The following is a 17,616-nucleotide window of genomic DNA, read 5'->3' on the forward strand; positions in this document are numbered from 1 at the left end:
GCTACGAAACTGCTGTAGGTGCAGTTTTTCATCTCCTGTTTTACACCTGTTTTTCAAAGACACATTCTGGGCGGTAGGGAAGGTGTTTTAAAAAAAAAAGATAGGTTTTTTTTCAGCATGGATTGGTTCACAAAAGCCTCCTTCAGTTTTTCCAAATACGTTTTTTTTGAGGAGTTATGAGCTCTGTCCCAAGCCCTATTTTTCAGCCAGAATAGAAGCTTATATCTCATGTCATCTTCACTTATTGGCAATGCAAGAAAAGGAAGCAAGGCATCATGATTCAGTTCCAGAAAGGGGTTGGGAAATTAATCTAGATCAAGTTCATACAATTGTAGACAGCAACACAGTGGCAATGGTTGTTATCAATCCAAGCAACCCATGTGGCACCACTTTTACCCATGATCATTTGGCTAAGGTTGCAGAGACAGCTAAAAGGTTAGGTTTGTTAATAATCTCAGATGAAGTATATGCTCATATTGTCTTTGGTAAGAAGCCATTCATTCCAATGGGATTCTTTGCATCAACTATATCAGTAATTACTCTTGGGAGCATATCGAAGAAATGGATGGTTCCTGGTTGGCAGATTGGTTGGTTTGTGACATGTGATCCAGATGGTATTCTGAGGAAATCTCAGATAACTAAAGGCATTATTGCAACCCATTTAATTGACTAGGCACTAGATAGGTTTGTTGCTGCAGCTGTCCAGAATCCTATGTGTAATCTCTCATTAATGGTTGGCACAACAAATGATTGGTGTTATGTGGAGGCATATGGAAAGAATGGGGTCCATATATATATTCAGTTTGAAAAGCTCCAAGGCACATGAGAAGGAAATTTCAAGATGAAGAAGCTCAAGACAGTCAAATTTGGCATGTAAGCTGTGTTTTTGAAATTACATAGCAGTTTCGCAGCGCGCTGCGAAACCCCTGTAGCAGCCTGTTTCAGCAGAAAAAACTCTGTTTTCTGCGTTTACTAGTAAATTTCCAGAAGGGGTTCTGAGCAGATGAAAACTTAATTTTGAAAAATTAAAGAGGCTTTTATTCCTAACATAACAAACTACAAAAACCTCTTTCAGTTTCTTCAAATTCGTTCTGAGGTGGGAGGAATTTATGGTTAAACTTGCGCTACGAAACTGCTGAAAGTCAAGCTTTGTCTACTGGTTTTAGCAGTCTTTTTCAAAATCAGTTTTTGGTTACAGGAAGACGTATTTTGGAATTATGAGGGAGGTTTATCTTCATAAAATGTCCAGCTACAATAACCTATCTCACTTTATTCATAAGTGTTTTCAGTTGGGATATAATAAGCTTTCATTGAAACCCTAATTTCAGAAAACGGATTTTTCCTGTTTGCCACGTGTTTTTCAAGGACAGTTTCTAGACAGCTGGAGAAAGGTTTTCAAAAACCAGGAGAGGTTTTTGTTCTGGACAACATGGGCTTAAAAAACCTCCTTCATTTTCGTAAAATCTGTCATGGATGAAGAGATAAAGGCTCTGCAATTTTCAAGGATCTAAACCTAAAAACAGGGAAACATGTTCCCTAATTTCTAGGGTTTGTCATCAGCAGTTGGGTGACCACGTGGGAGGCTTCATCAAATTCAACTCCTTGAGGTTGCAAGTTGTCAAATAATGCTTTAAATGCTTAGATAAGGTTGTTGAATCATGATAAGGAGTTACACTCCTAGTTGTATTAGGTCTCTAGGACTGCTAGTTAGGTGTCATTTGCATTTAATAGTTAGTTTTGAGTATCAATAGGTGTCATAGTAGGATGAATTCGAATTTCCCTCATGCTGGAGGAGGAATCTAAGTTGTGTAAAGAGCTCTATATATAGCAGAAGAGCTGATGTACAAAGGGTTGGAAAATGTTAGAGAAAAAGACTACTTTTGTAAATGATATGCAGGGATTGATATATACAGAAGTAGTTGGACTTTTCTGAAGCTGAGATTCTTAGTGTACTTCAGTGAGCTTCATCTTTTGTCTTTGAAATGCTTTACTTCCATAGTCTTAATGCTTACTTCTCAGGATTCATGAAGGATTTTTTATGTTCAGAATGTGTGATGTTGTCCTTTCCTTAATTCTTACAGTGGTATGGATGTATAATCACTCAGAATTCACTGAATGTGCTCTGACTTCCTGTATACATTCATAAACTGTGTGGTCCCATATGAGTTTATGTTCTGAATGTTTAAATGCTGAATGCCCTAACTTCCATGTAGGTATTAAACTCTGATCTATCACTTTAAATTCTTTCCTTTTGAATACCTTGATGTATCATTACTCAGAATTCATGCCCACATGCTCTGACTCCTATGAACTTCAAGTTATTGAGACTTTCTTGAATGTGTCACTCTTTCATTGAAGTATATACAAGCCTCAGTTTTATAAGAAGAGCTATTTGTTATCCTTATCTCTGTCACTGACTCCATAGCCCAATGGTAGCAAATCTCCATCTTCCAATCTACAAACATATAAAATCACAAACCATAGAGTTAGCCATCTATCCATATCTTTAATCAATATCATTAACCCTTTGAGAGAGCCCTCTCAGGCTAAGGAGGCTAAGCCTTAGCTAAAAGATTGGTTTGAAATAGTTACACTGAGATAGTCTGATCAGCAGCCTATCAGGGTCCTATTTTGGTGATAACACATTCCAAGCCAACGTTGGGAGGAGGTTTCAATGGATTTTATCACAGGTTTACCCAAGTCCGAAGGAAAGAGTGTTATCATGGTGGTAGTTGATAGACTTACCAAGTATGCACACTTTTGTGCATTATCTCATCCATTTAAATCGAGTACAGTTTCTACTGCATTTATGGAAATAATTGAAAAGCTACATGGAAACCCAAAGATTATTGTAAGCGACGGAGATCCCATTTTCACTGGAAATTTTTGGACAGATTTATTTTCTTGTCTTGGGACTCAGTTAGCTCATAGCTCATCTTATCATCCTCAGTCTAATGGGAAAACTGAGATAGTAAAAAAATGTTTGGAAGGATATCTTCGTTGCTTTGTATCTGATAAACAAGCACAATGGGTCAAATGGTTGCCTCTGGCTGAATGGTGGTATAACACTTCCTTCCATATTGTAACAAAAATGACCCCATTTATGGCACTTTATGGATATCATCCACCATCCATCACATCATATTTAAGAGAAAATTCTAAGGTTCAAGCAGTGGAAGATCACATCGAGCATCAGCAACAAGTTCTCCAACTCTTAAAGGATAACCTTACCTTGGCGCAGAATAGAATGAAACAACAGGCAGATCAACATCACAGAGAAAGAAGTTTTGATGTAGGTGATTGGGTATTCATATGGCTACAACCATATAAACAAATGTCCCTCAAGCAAGCTAAGAAGGATAATAAATTATCACCAAAGTATTATGGTCCGTACAAGGTGTTTCCAAAGATAGGTACTATGGCATACAAATTGGAACTTCCTGCAGCTTCTCGAGTGCACCCAGTTTTCCATGTTTCGTGCTTAAAGAAGGTTATAGGTGACAAGATTCCAATTCAAACAATATTGCCAAAACTTGATGAGGAAGGAAAAATCATATTGTAACTTGAAGCAGTCAAACAAACAAGAACTCGACAGCTACGAAATCGATCAATTTCAGAGTATCTCATCAAGTGGAAGAACTTACCCGTTGAAGATTCCACATGGGAGGATGAGAATTTCATACAAAAGCACCCAGAACTACTCAAGCGTTGAGGACAACGTTTTTTTGAAGGAGAGGGGCATGTTAGGTCCCTATAATACTAGTGATTCCCCCATTACTATTGTCATTGTATCCCTTATTGTTATTGTTGTGCCCCTATTATCCCCATATTGTTATTATTGTGCCCCATAGAATCCCACTATTCTTATTTTTGTGCCTTTATATTATTATTGTTAGGTCGGCTTGGTTATATTGTGTCCCCTTAGACTCCTATATATAGAAAGGAGGTTTTGTGATTTGAATCATCCAAGAATTTTTCATTTGTGTAATGTAAAGGAGGTTTCCCCCTCGAAGAGGCTGAATTCTAAGGCGTCGATCTATCTTTTTATCTTTTTGTGAGATGGTTTCCTAACACAGTTAAATTCCACATGATATTAGAGATCTATCCTCCTTGCATGACTAATCAGGTGAAGGAGTCACTACAGGATATCATGGATTGGTTTGCAATGCTTGAGGACACATAAATTCGTTGTTTTGGATGTCAAATATACCCTCATCTAATGTTGTGATACATTACCACTAAGGTGGTCATGCAAGAAGTAGCATATCATTTGGACAAGGGCTTATCAGGAGTTCTTCACAGGAGGAAGAAATCCTTTGGGCCCACCTTCCCTTTGAGGATCGAATTGTATGAGTTGACAGGCCACAAGGTGGAAGCTATAGAAATACAAGATTTGGATCGCTTGTACTTCACAACTAAATACTTTCATGGATATGATCCTAAGAGAGTGTGTAGGAAGCATTGTGAAAGGATCAGTTTCAATTGGGGATGTTCATCAATGTCCACAACAAATGATGAGAAGGTGAAGAATCGGTACAATGCAATTAGGAAGACACATCCATGGATGGAGACCAGTTCATCCCAAGATCCACTAGCTCAAAATATTCAAGTGCAAGAGGCAAAATAGATAACCCCCCAAGCTAAGAGTGAAGCTCCTAGGAAGAGGATCAAGCATGACTTGACAAGATAAAGTATCAGGAAATGGAAATTTGATCCTTGAACACTGGAGAAATTCAAGTGGAACAAGAGAGGATAGAAGTAGAAGAAGAGAAGAGGAAGTGAGATGAGTTGTTTAGGAAGCAACATGAAGAAGAACATGAAAGGGGAAGAATAGAAGAGGAACAACAAAGGTAGTGCCAGGAGGAAGAAGCAGCACATAGGCTGGAAGAAGGATAGCTGACTCGAGAGATAGAAGAAGAGTTGGAGAAACAGGATATCGTCCAACACATGGATGATGAACTATGTTCTCCAGAAGAACCTCCTCTCATGGGTGGTCATCTTCCATTTAGAGAAATGGGAATCATACCTCCACCTAAAGACAAATTCATGGATGTGTGCAATGTCATGTTTGATCAGCACAAGAAGAGGATCATGCAACAGAGATAGAGATACTTCTCAAATGATCCTCAAAACCCAGTCTTAGTATCTATAGAAAAGGTGATAACTACCAATACCAGAAGGAATCCCAAGGAAATCATGGCAAAAAATGTTGCTTTTTCTACAGCAACATAGGAAAACTCTGAATATTTGTTGAATGAGAATGTTAGATTTAGGAGATAACTTGTTGTAGTAAAGCAGCAGGCGAAAACATCTTGTGGCAGAGAATCAACAGTTATCTCCACACAGCTTCAACACCGCAGAATGTCAGTCATCCATGCAGGAGGAACTAAGGCCAATGGGGACACCATGGCACGGTTATATGATGAGATGATACTTCTACAACAAGTGGTGGCTACTCTTGTTGGCATTCAAAAGAAAGCACAAGAAATGGTAAAACTCCTGAAAGTGGCAAACAAACCAATTGAAAAACTTTAGGAATGGGATGCTGTTATGAAACCAGCTCAAGAAAAAGATAGAAAAGATAGATCAACGCCTTAGAATTTAGCCTCTTCAAGGGGCAACCTCCTTTACATTACATAAATGAACAATTCTTGGATGATACAAATGAAAAGACCTCCTTTCTATATATAGGAGTCTAAGGGGTCATAACATAATCAGAGCCGACATAACAATAATAATGTAAGGGCACAATAATAACAATAGTGGGCTTCTATGGGGCACATTAGTAACAATATGGGCACTACATGGGTACATCAATATAATAAGTGGGTTGTACTAATAACAATAAGGGGTTACACTAGTAGTATAGGGGCCTAACATGCCCCTCTCCTTAAAAAAGCGTTGTCCTCAACGCTTGAGTAGTTATTGATGCTTCTGTATAAAATTCTTGTCCTCCCATGTGGAATCTTTAGTGGGTAAGTTCTTCCACTTGATGAGATACTCTGAAATTGATCAATTTCGTAGTTGTCGGGTTCTTGTTTCTGTGACTGCTCCAGGTTCCAATATGATTTTTCCTTCCTTTTCAATATCTGGCAATATTTTTTGAATTGGGATCTTTTGCAACTTTTGAATAAGTGGCCATACTTCTTTTTCCTTCTTCCATTCATCCCTTGCTTCGTTTATCCAATCTGGTTGGATAATAGAAATAGCACAAAACAATGCTTCCACGTCCTCATCCTTGAAGAGTCTTCCCATTCGGTAAGGTCGCCATTTTTTAAGTGCATGTAGTATTGCCAACATTTCCTTCTCATAAATAGCTTGCTTTAGATGTAGCAGTAAAAATACCCAATCGCCTACATCAAAACATTTTTCACTATGATGTTGATCTACCTATTGTTTCATTTGATTTTGCACCGAAGTGGCGCTATCCTTTAAAAGTTGGAGAACTTGTTGTTGATGCTCGATGTGATCTTTCACTGCTTGAACCTTTTTCTTCTTGATATGTCCTTCTATCTTGAGAGTTTGAGGAGTGGTAATTTCTTCCAATCCTTTACAAGATATGGTCGGATTCATTTCTTGACGCTCGATGTGATCTTTCACTTCTTGAACATTTTTCTTCTTGATATGTCCTTCTATCTTGATAGTTTGAGGAGTGGTAATTCAGACCAGTGAATTACAAGATATGGTTGGATTCATTTCTTCTTTCTTGATGTGATCTTTCACTTCTTGCACCTTTTTCTTCTTGATATTTCCTTCTATCTTGAGAGTTTGAGGAGTGGTCATTCTTGCCAATAGTTTACAAGATATGTTCTGATTCATTTCTTCTTTCTCTGGGATCTGGTCCTGGCATATATCCTCTTCTTTTGATGTTTCTTGATCCTTTTCTTCCTCCTTTTCATACTCTATGTAAAATAATTTCTTCTTAGCACACTTATGACCTTTAGTGCATTTGCTATCACAATTGTAACAAAGCCCTTTTTCTCTTTTTTCTTCCAATTGTTGTGGTGTAACCCTTGTAGGTTGTGGAAGGCTAGGAGAAACAACACGTCCATATTTATAGTTGTGATGGGTAGACTTCCTTGTTTCCATAATTTTACTTTCAAATATGTCACAAAGCCCTTTCACTCTTTCCAATTGTTGTGGTGTTGCTCTAAAGGTGTTTCTCTTTGCTATCATTTCCTCTGTGAGAATTGACCACGTAATAAGTTGTTTACGAGAACAAAGCCCTTTATACCATAAAAATTGATATGGTTCTAAATATGAAGATGAAATACATACCTTTTGTAACAGTGGTACACCATGTAGATCAAAATATTGCTCCATCTGAAGTATCCAATTTACCGGATCCTTGCCATCAAACTTCCTCATCCTGCTTTTTCTCGATTTTAGGACCTCGATCTTGAAACGACTGTAACTCTGTACTTACGAATATTTAAGTTTTGAAATTGCTACCTGTAGTAGCCCTCTGTGTCCTCTTTCCAATGCCACTAGTCTGATCCAATTTTGATTCTCCAAAAAAAAGTTATGCACAATCTCCCAAGATGACCTGATTATAGATCTTTCCAGAAGAGCGAACTTGTATGAAGTTCCACGTGTCAATTGTTCAACCTTTGGCTCTAAAAAAGACATACAAGAAACTACAGTCCGTCCTCTTTCTGTACCTTCTTACGAAATTTCAATCCAATGCTCAGAGAGAAAGTTATGACTATTTTCCCCAGGTCACCTGTTTGGAATGTAATTCAGAAGTCTACAAAAAGACCAACTTCCTCAGATCATATCTCCGCAAATATAGCGCGAAAAGCTCTAAAATTCGGACCTGAGCTTAAACGCGATTTCTTCTCAAATGGGTTTTTCTTGCAACTTCTGAAACGTGGCAGAAAAAAGTTATAGCGGAAATGCCACGATGACCTGTTTGGAGCAGCGAAACCCTAGAATCCAAAGCTCTGATACCAAATGTTATGAAACCAGCTCAAGAAAAAGATAGAAAAGATAGATCAACGCCTTAGAATTCAGCCTCTTCAAGGGGAAACCTCCTTTACATTACATAAATGAAAAATTCTTGGATGATACAAATGAAAAGACCTCCTTTCTATATATAGGAGTCTAAGGGGTCATAACATAATCAGAGCCGACATAACAATAATATTGTAAGGGCACAATAATAACAATAGTGGGCTTCTATGGGGCACATTAGTAACAATATGGGCACTACATGGGTACATCAATATAATAAGTGGGTTGTACTAATAACAATAAGGGGTTACACTAGTAGTATAGGGGCCTAACAGATGCCAAGTATCTTGATGCTCTGCAACATTTGTAAAGGAAAGATAGGATTTCCACTGAGATAGACATAGTTCATCTAAGACTCTACCATTATAACTACATGTGTCTTATATAACAGTTAATAAGTACTATTTCTACTTATAACCAATTACACAATCACTTCGAGTCTCTAGCACAGAAACATGGGATGAACTCAATACGAACACATGAAGAAATCAAAGGTAGGGAAATTATCTTCCAGGAGATCATGAATTACACGGAACAGATCAAGCAAGAACCAGAACAGGAAGGCTTGGATATTACCAAAGACATTATTCTACAATATTCCATTGCACCAACCAAAGCTCATATCAAACTCTCATGGCTATGGAATAATGTATAGTCAAACGCCAAGACTATATTGACGGGGGCACTAGAGGTGAAGATGTGTTATGCAAGGGACTTGCCAGTTCGGGTCAAAGTCATCTCAACAAATTCATAGCATGGAAGACATACATCACAAATGAGCTCCATGAGGAAGCAAATGATTTGTAAATTTGATAAGACTTTGTCATATTATCATTTTTGTCTTATATGGCTACCACCTCATATGTAATTTGTCTTTTGTAATAAATGGTATGCAATGAAGTCCAAGAGACACATGGGGAATGTGAATAGGCACATATGGAATGTAAAGAGTCATGTATAGAATATGAATATTCATAGAAGTTAGAGAGTCATGAGGTAGCTCAAAGTTCATTGTAATTAGTTCTAAATAGCTCCTCATAACTCAAGCTAAGGGCTTGGATTTTTGGATTCTTTCCTTGCCTTCCCTTGTAGTACATAGGAGATAGATCATTCTTTGGAGAAGCAAGTTGTGGCTTCATGTTCCACTATTGGATCTAGTGTTTCATATATGTAACAGTGTACTTGGGATCTTTCACCCATAACTAGAAGTTCTATGAGCTGGCGCTTCTTCATACATCTATCGTAGATATAGTAGGATTATTATTGTTATGTTTGTGGTATATGTTGTTTTAATTACATACTAAGTCTATCGAACTAATTTTTTGCTTAGTTATGGTTATTATTGAATAGGTGTTGTTATGCTTTCATGATTGTTATTTATTATGTGGACTAATTTGCAGGTAATCAACAATCGTTTCTCTTCATTCTGAGGTCCCCCTTTAGGATAATAGTATTATTGTTGTAATTGAAGGCTCATTTTGCCTTACTAGCCATGGAATTTCCCTTGTGCACCTTACATTGGGTGTCTCACAACTCTTATACACTTGTTTCCCAAATGTTATACAACTAGCACACACAATAGAAGAAAAGATATATCAACGACTTAAAAATTAGCCTCTTCGAGAGGGAAAACTCATTTACATTACAAAAATGAACAATTCTTGGATGATACAAATGATAAGACCTCCTTGGTACATATAGGAGTCTAATGGGTCACAAAATAATCAGAGTCAACATAACAATAATAAATTAAGGGCACAACAATAATAATAGTGGGCTTCTATGGGGCACAACAATAACAATAGGGGAATACACTAATAATAAAAATAAGTGTAATACACTAGTATTATAGGAACCTAACATGCCCCTTTCCTTCAAAAAAGTGTTGTCCCTATTAGCTCTGCTACAGTTTGCAATATTTGATGGATGTACTCAGGTCAGGCAATGCTGGTTTGGGTTGCAAAGGGTTTGCAGCAGTTTGTTTTAACTCTACCTTTCATTTGCCTTATGCTCTTTTAACCACTTACTCCTTTGTTTCCTCCTTCCCCTTTATCCCTGTTATTCCCTTTGTAAACCTCACCTAAACCCTTGTTTACCTTGGTCTCGGGCTTCTTTGTGTTCAAAACTTAATAAACCTCGAAACCCTTTAAAATCCTCGCATAAACCTTTGAAATGGCTTCTCGGCATTTAATGTTTATGATTCTAATAAAACCCTCATAGGCCTTTTAAAACTCGGTTTAAACTTTATATCGTTTAATCCCGCGCACATATAATTAATAAAAATACATAACCTGGTGGGCCCATACCTGTCACATCACTCCAAATCGCATGTTAATTCCGCGTCATCCGATCTTACCTCGCCAGGATCCAACGATAGTCGCTTTCCCCGCTCCGTCAACCTACGCATGCGATAACTCCCGGGGAAAGTGGTTTCGCACCTGTCAAATCTGACACGCGGCACTCGCTGACTCGTATCGCACCCTCCCTGTATGATTACCACCATTGCCCAAAAGCGGTGCGAGGAAACCGCTTTCCACTGTCGTACCTATTTCCCCGCGCTTTATCACCCGCGCATGTTAACCGCCTGTCGACCGTCCAATCGCCAATCCCGTGATTCGACGGCCCTCATTCATTCCACTTCTTGCATGTTTATATGTCTCCCACTCGTTAATGTTCACGCAGCTCCCGCTCCCGATAACCGTCTGATCTCTCCCGCCGCGATCTAACGGCCCACATCTGTCTCCGCCCACTATACCGTTGTCTCCCTGCCATTTAAACTCTGTGAAACTTTCGTGTGTGATGACCGTCAGATCTACCCGACAGTGATCCGAAGGCCCTCATGCACCCCGATCTTCCATTCGCATTTCTTCCCGATGGCTTCCATAATTCAATCCTCGCCGTCGATCTCTGTGATCCGACGGTCAATGTTCATTCGTTCCCCTTTGCTTCCGATAGCCCCCTAGATCTGATCTCTACCATCCGATTTGCTAGATCCGATGGCCTATAATCCATCGCACCTCTATGACGTCCCATTGCCTCCCGCCGTAAGATCTAGGTTGTCCATCTGAGCCACCCAACGGCCAGTGTTCTTTCGCGGCTCCTCATCCAATTTCAATACATTTTTCAGAGTTTTTGGCTTGTTCCATGCACGCGAGGAAGGTAGAGTTGATCCAGCAATCTGCACATTTAATCATCAACTACTTCATTCAAAGGACAGCACGATCAAGGACAAGAAAGTACTGCCTCGAGCAGTTGAATTCATTCAGTAGTTATGGACATTTATTCATGAAACATTCCACCTATTCAAGGAGTACACCAGAGTACCAGAAAGGCCATTTTGTTCATTAAAAGCAATCAAATTGTATCAGAGACCCATATCTGTGTTGGTGGACAGTTATGACACCTTCGCGCATAGCCTAGCAGAGTAATTTTGTAAAAAAATCCTATATATACCCAGAAAAATGATGTAACCAGGTTGATGAATGTAATTGTGGTGTAAACTTCAACTTCTGGAGACTGTAACTATTATGAGACCTGCAGCTTCTGGTCTTCATTTCCAGCTAATACAAGCTTCTTTTGCTGTTGATTGCTCACTTTCCACTTCTTCTTCTTTGTTCCAGGCTGTGCCTGTTTTGCATTATTTCATGTGCTGTTAATTTTTAGCATTAGAGGGTTTTTCATCCCACCTCTTTGTTAGGATTTAGCATGCATCATTGAATTTGTTTGCAAGTTTCTGTTGTTTTAATGCCAGAGAGCTGTCATCTTGTCTGTGTATTAGGAAATAGATTTACAGACCTTTAAACTGGTTGCAGCTGGCCATCACAGGGTCCTGTGCATCTGCTAGGATCAGTGTTCTCCATCATCACATTATCTCTAAAACTGTGAGTAATTGGTGGTTAAAAGCCTTGTAGTCTGGGGGTGTTCACCCATGTCTAGGGTTAAGCATAGTAGGAGTGGTTATCTGGCTTGAATATGCAGCATTTGTTTCATTCATCCACCAATTTATCCAACTTTTTGTTGAGTTTGTAATGTTCCCGAGCATCTCTGATATACAACCTTGGAGAGTTTCTTGGGGTGATAACATTAATTTGCGCCGTTGCCGGGGAGAGGAGAATTGAAGCTCAACTTCCCTGGGAGAATGACACAGCTTCAAACTTTGATGATAGACAAGGTTTGAACACATATTTTGGTTGTAATCATCTATCTGGCGACTCCATTGGAGGAAGACCATCCTTTGGCAACTCCACATTGAAGTTATGGCTCAGTTTGTGAGACATACTCGAAGAAATCCTCAGAAATCACTAGCTGAACCAATGCCTGAACCTGAGAGGACTGTTAAATCAAAGAAAGCATCATAGAAAGGGGCATCAGGATCAGGTAAGCCCAAAAAATCTTATTTGTCTTTGCATGAGGAGTTTTTAGTTGAAAATACACAATTTGAAGACTTAGAGCCTAGTGGTGCTAGTGAACAAAAATCTGCAGAGATTACTATAGCCCCTTGTTTAGTTGGTTCCCATTTGAATCTCAGTCCAAAGAAAGCTTCTCATTCAGTCCAAAACATCCCTTTGTCTCTGCCATCCATCACATTACTTCCTATTATACAATCTGCTAGTGTTCCTCCACATATTCCAATCATGGCAGGACAGCAAGCACCTACGAAGATAGAGAGAATTGTAGCTACCAGATATGGAACATTGGTCTTGTCTGTTCCTTTAAATCCTATGCCTATGGGAGAATATCAAAAATATATGCCTAAATTCACTGGCACAGATGGAGTAATAGCATAAGAACACCTAGAAGCTTTTTACAGTTATGCTGATAATTTAGACATAAGTGAAAATGATGTGTGGATGAGAGTTTTTGTCCAGAGCCTTGATGGAGAGGCTAGGAAGTGGTTTAGAGAATTACTCCAGAGATCAATAACAGATATTGAAGCATTAGATGATGCTTTTTTGAAGCAATGGGGAGATAAAAAGGACTTTTTGTATTATCATAGTGAGTTTGGTAATCTGAAGAGGGAAAATGGTGAATCCTTGCCTGATTTTAATAAAAGATTCAATCGAATGTATAGTAAGATACCAGCTGAGGTAAAGCCTACTCCTACCTCTACCAAACTCACTTATGCCAATTCTTTTGACTCTGATTTCTGCCTACTATTGAGAGAAAGAAGATGTGCTACCTTGGCAGACATGTAGGATGCAGCCTTAGAAGTAGAATCTAATATCATGGCTGCAGAGAAACTAAAAGGTCAAGCTGACAGAAGGAGGCAGAGAAATCAGGCATCTACTTCTTTTGCATCATCTTCTAACCCCAAATTTGATAAAATGACTAAAATGATAGAGTCATTGGCTGCTAAGATATCTAAGCTGGAGGTTGAGCAAAATTCAGGAAAAACAAGGTAGCAAAACACATTTGCTCCAAGAAATCAGAATCCATTCAAAAGAGCAAATGAGCAGTTACAAATTATGCAGAGGGGTGAAGAAACAAAAGAGGAACAGAAAATAAAGGCTCCTTTCCAAAATGTAGTCATGGAGGAGGAACAATTTGAAGAAGATGAGGATGAAATTCATTACATGGAAGATAAAGGCAATGCTGCATTTTTGACATTGGCTGAGTATGAGCAAGCATTGCTGCAGGAGCAAGATAATCAAGAGTGGGACAGAGGAGTTGTTCTAAAATCTGGTGAGCAGCAGCAAAGATATAATCTGAGATCTAATGCAAAAAATCCCAAGAAGAATCCTGCCCAAGGAGCTGCTGTCCAAACAGAATCACAAAATACTAGACCGAAAAGACCAGCAGCTGATCCAATCATCCTCAAAGCTCCAGTTCAAGAGGTAAAAAGTTCTGATAAATCATCTTCGTCTTTCAGCTTTGAGTCAAAAGTTCAGAAATTGAAAATATTTGTACCTCTGGTTGAGTTGGTAAAGAGTGAAGTATTTAGGAAGCCTATCCTTGAAGCCCTTGAGCTAGAAACCAAACAAACCTCCACTGACTCTATTAATTTGCAAGATGACAAGCCTGCCATTGTGCTCAGCCCTATGATTGAACCTGTTGATAATAATTCTCCATATTTTTATGTCTCATTGACCATTCATGATAAAATCCTCCACAACTGCCTGCTAGATACAGGGGACAGCCACAATTTAATGCCTAAAGCTGTCATGGAAGAGTTAGGCCTTGATATCACTAGACCCTATCATGACTTATTTTCTTTTGATTCAAGGAAGGTGAAATGTCTTGGATTGATTAAAGATCTGGCCATTACCTTAACTCAGCTGCCCATGAAGAGTATGATGATGGATATTGTGATAGCAGATGTCCCTCCTAAGTTTGGCATGCTGCTTTCCAGAGGGTGGATTAAGAGACTAGGTGGGACACTACAAAATGATCTGTCTTATGCGATTGCCCCGGTTTTTGGAGGAGAAAACAGGAGGTTGTACAGAGAAGCACAGTTGGCATACATCATTAGTGATGAGAAGAATCCTACAAATCATCCCATTTATGCAGTGGACACTGATTTTGGAGCATGTATTCTCCAAATAAAAGAATCTCAGAAGGCCTCATTGCAGATCAGGAAACCAACAGTCCAGGCCGAGAAAGAGCAAGGAATTCAGATTTGGGAGTTGTTCTTTGATGAAGCATGTTCCAGGGAGACTGCAGAAGCAGGGGTGGTGCTAGTGTCTCCAGAGAAAGAAAGCATTCAGCTATCTTTTAAGTTGGTTTTTCAAGTGACAAACAATATAGCAGAATATGAAGCATTGTTGTTGGACCTTAATGCAGCAAAAGATAGAGGAATCAAGAATATTAAGGTGTTTGGAGATGCTGATCTGATCATTTAGCAAGTAAATAAAACATTTCAAGCAAAGCACCTAATGCTGAAAGCATACAGATATGAGGTATGGAGGATCAGATATTCCTTTGATTTTTTCTGTATTTCATACATTCCTGGAGCCCAAAATCAGCTTGTTGATTCCCTTGCTATTTCTGCTAGTCTATTTATACCTCCTTTCCCTCCCAAACTAGTGTATGAAGTTCAAGTGAAATACAGACCATCCTTGCCTGACAATGTCCACCATTGGAAAGTTTTTGATGATGATGATGAGATAAATAGGTTCCTTCAAGTCATTGATGAGTTTTCTGAAATGCAAATTGACCAAGAGAATGATGCCTTGTTAGAAAGTCACCAGTCCCAGTTTAGAAATAAAATTGGTAAAGACAGCATTGTCCAACTTCCTAGTAACCATATCCCTAAGGGCCTAATTCCTCTTGAAATGTTGTTTGACCAAAATGATGAGCCTTACAAAGATGCTCAAAAAGAAGACCAATCTGCAGTCTATAAACATGATATAGGAAGTCTAGGTCAGCCTAGGTATGTGAATTTGTCCACTCATTTGTCTGTTGATCAAAGTGCTGAGTACTGCAATTTAATGAGGCAATTTGCTAATGTTTTTGCCTGGGAGTATAGTGATCTGAAAACATATGACAAGAACATAATTCAGCGTAAAATACCTCTGGAGAAAGACACTGTTCCTTTCAAACAGAAGCTGAGACAAATAAACCCTATGCTTCTTCCACAGATTGAAAAAGAAATCAAAAAGTTGTTGGCTGCCAAGATCATAGTACCTCTCAGATATTCAAAATGGGTGGCCAATCTAGTGGTGGTGAGGAAGAAGAGTGGAGAAATCAGACTGTGTGTTGATTTCAGAAATTTGAACAAGTGCTCAAAGAAAGACAACTATCCTCTGCCAAAGATGGAGCATCTGCTGCAAAAAGTCTGAGGAGCTAAAGTGATGTCTTTCTTGGATGGATTTTCAGGCTTTAATCAGATTGCTGTGCACCCAGATGATCAAGAAAAGACTGCATTTACCACTCCTTGGGGCACTTTTATGTATGCCAAAATGCCATTTGGATTGATGAATGTTGGAGCCACCTTTCAAAGAGCTATGGACATAGCGTTTGTGGGAGAGAAGGACAAATTTGTGCTTATCTACCTTGATGATATAACAGTTTACTCCAACAGCCATCAAAATCATTTGCAGCATTTGAAAAAAGTGTTCTTGAAGTGCAGAAGGTTTGGAATATCAGTCAATCCCAAAAAGTCACAATTTGCTTTAGAAGAAGGCAAGTTGTTAGGACATATTGTGTCTGCTGCAGGTGTTCAGATTGACCCAGAAAGAGTCAAAGCAATACAGTCTTTGTCTGTCCCAAGATCAAAGAAGGATATCCAGTCCTTTCAGGGTAAAATAAATTTTCTGAGGTTTATTCCAAATTTTGCAGAATTGGTTAAGCATGTGACCTCCATGTTGAAGAAAGGAGCAGAGGCAGATGAAGAAGGTTCAGAACATCCAGTGGCATTTTTCAGCAAGAATTTGCGGGATGTTGAACTGAGATATGATATTATTGAAAAACAGGCATATGCTCTTATTAAGTCCTTGAAGGCTTTCAGAGTTTATATCTTGCATTCAAAAATAATTGCATATGTGCCCTCTGCTGCAATAAAAGATGTCTTGACAAAACCTGATGCTGATGGAAGGAGGGCAAAATGGATTGCTAAATTGATAGAATTTAATATAGAGTTGAAGCCCACCAAGTTGGTCAGAGGTCAGGGTCTTGCCAAATTGTTAGCTGAGGAAAATTGCAGGTCTTTAGATATTGATTTCATGTGCACTATTGCAGAAAATGGTCAGGCAGAAGAAGAGGAAACAGCTGAAACAGAGAGGAAACAGTCAGTGGCCGAGAATCTAGCTTCATGTAACTGGTATGCTGAAATAATTAATTTTTTGCTAAAGCTAGAAATCCCTTCAGAATTTACTCAAAGTCAGGCCAGAACTTTAAAACTTAGAGAAGCAAAGTTTTGCATTATGGAAAATCTGATCTACTGGAGGGATCCACCTAGAATATTTCTAAGGTGTCTAGACATAGAACAATCAAAAGAAGTTATGCAGCAGTTTCATAACAGCATGTGTGGAGGGCACCATTATTGGAAAACTACAGCCCACAAAATTCTCAGAGCTGGGTACTATTGGCCCACTTTATTTTCTGATGTATTTGCTTTTGTTAAATCTTGTGACAGGTGCCAAAGATTTGAAGGAAAACAGCAGTTGAAGTCTCTACCCCTAAAACCAATACATGAAAAAGGACCTTTTCAGCAGTGGGGTTTGGATTTCATTGGAGAAATCAATCCACATTTCAGTGGCCAGCACAGGTGGATATTAGTAGCCACTGATTATTTCACTAAATGGATTGAAGCAATCCCTACCAGGAAGGCTGATCATAATGTGGTCATCAAGTTTTTAACAGAGAATATCTTCACCAGATTTGGTTGTCCACATAAATTAATCACAGATAATGCAGCAGCCTTCAGGGCAAAAGAGCTGGTGGAAATGTGTGATTCAATGGGAATTAAACTTGTTCATTCCACCTCATATTATCCTCAAGGAAATGGTCTAGCAGAATCCTCTAATAAAAGTCTGATCAAGATAATTAAAAAATTGTTAGAGGACAATAAAAAGAATTGGGATTCAAAGCTCAAGTATGCACTGTGGGCTGACAGAGTGACCATTAAAAAATCCACAGTGAATTCTCCATTCAAGCTGGTGTATG

The 17,616-nt window shown here is 38.8% G+C and overlaps 1 pseudogene; it reads left to right on the forward strand.

The window, feature by feature from the left end:
* The first annotated feature begins 250 nt into the window (after positions 1-250).
* LOC149259407 (putative aminotransferase TAT2 pseudogene) lies at positions 251-673 on the forward strand (annotated as a pseudogene).
* Positions 674-17,616: the final 16,943 nt, after the last annotated feature.

This window comes from Pinus tabuliformis, chromosome 6, assembly GCF_031772625.1.
Source record: "Pinus tabuliformis cultivar Carrire ecotype Pingquan chromosome 6, CPIR1, whole genome shotgun sequence".
Classification (NCBI taxonomy): domain Eukaryota; kingdom Viridiplantae; phylum Streptophyta; class Pinopsida; order Pinales; family Pinaceae; genus Pinus; species Pinus tabuliformis.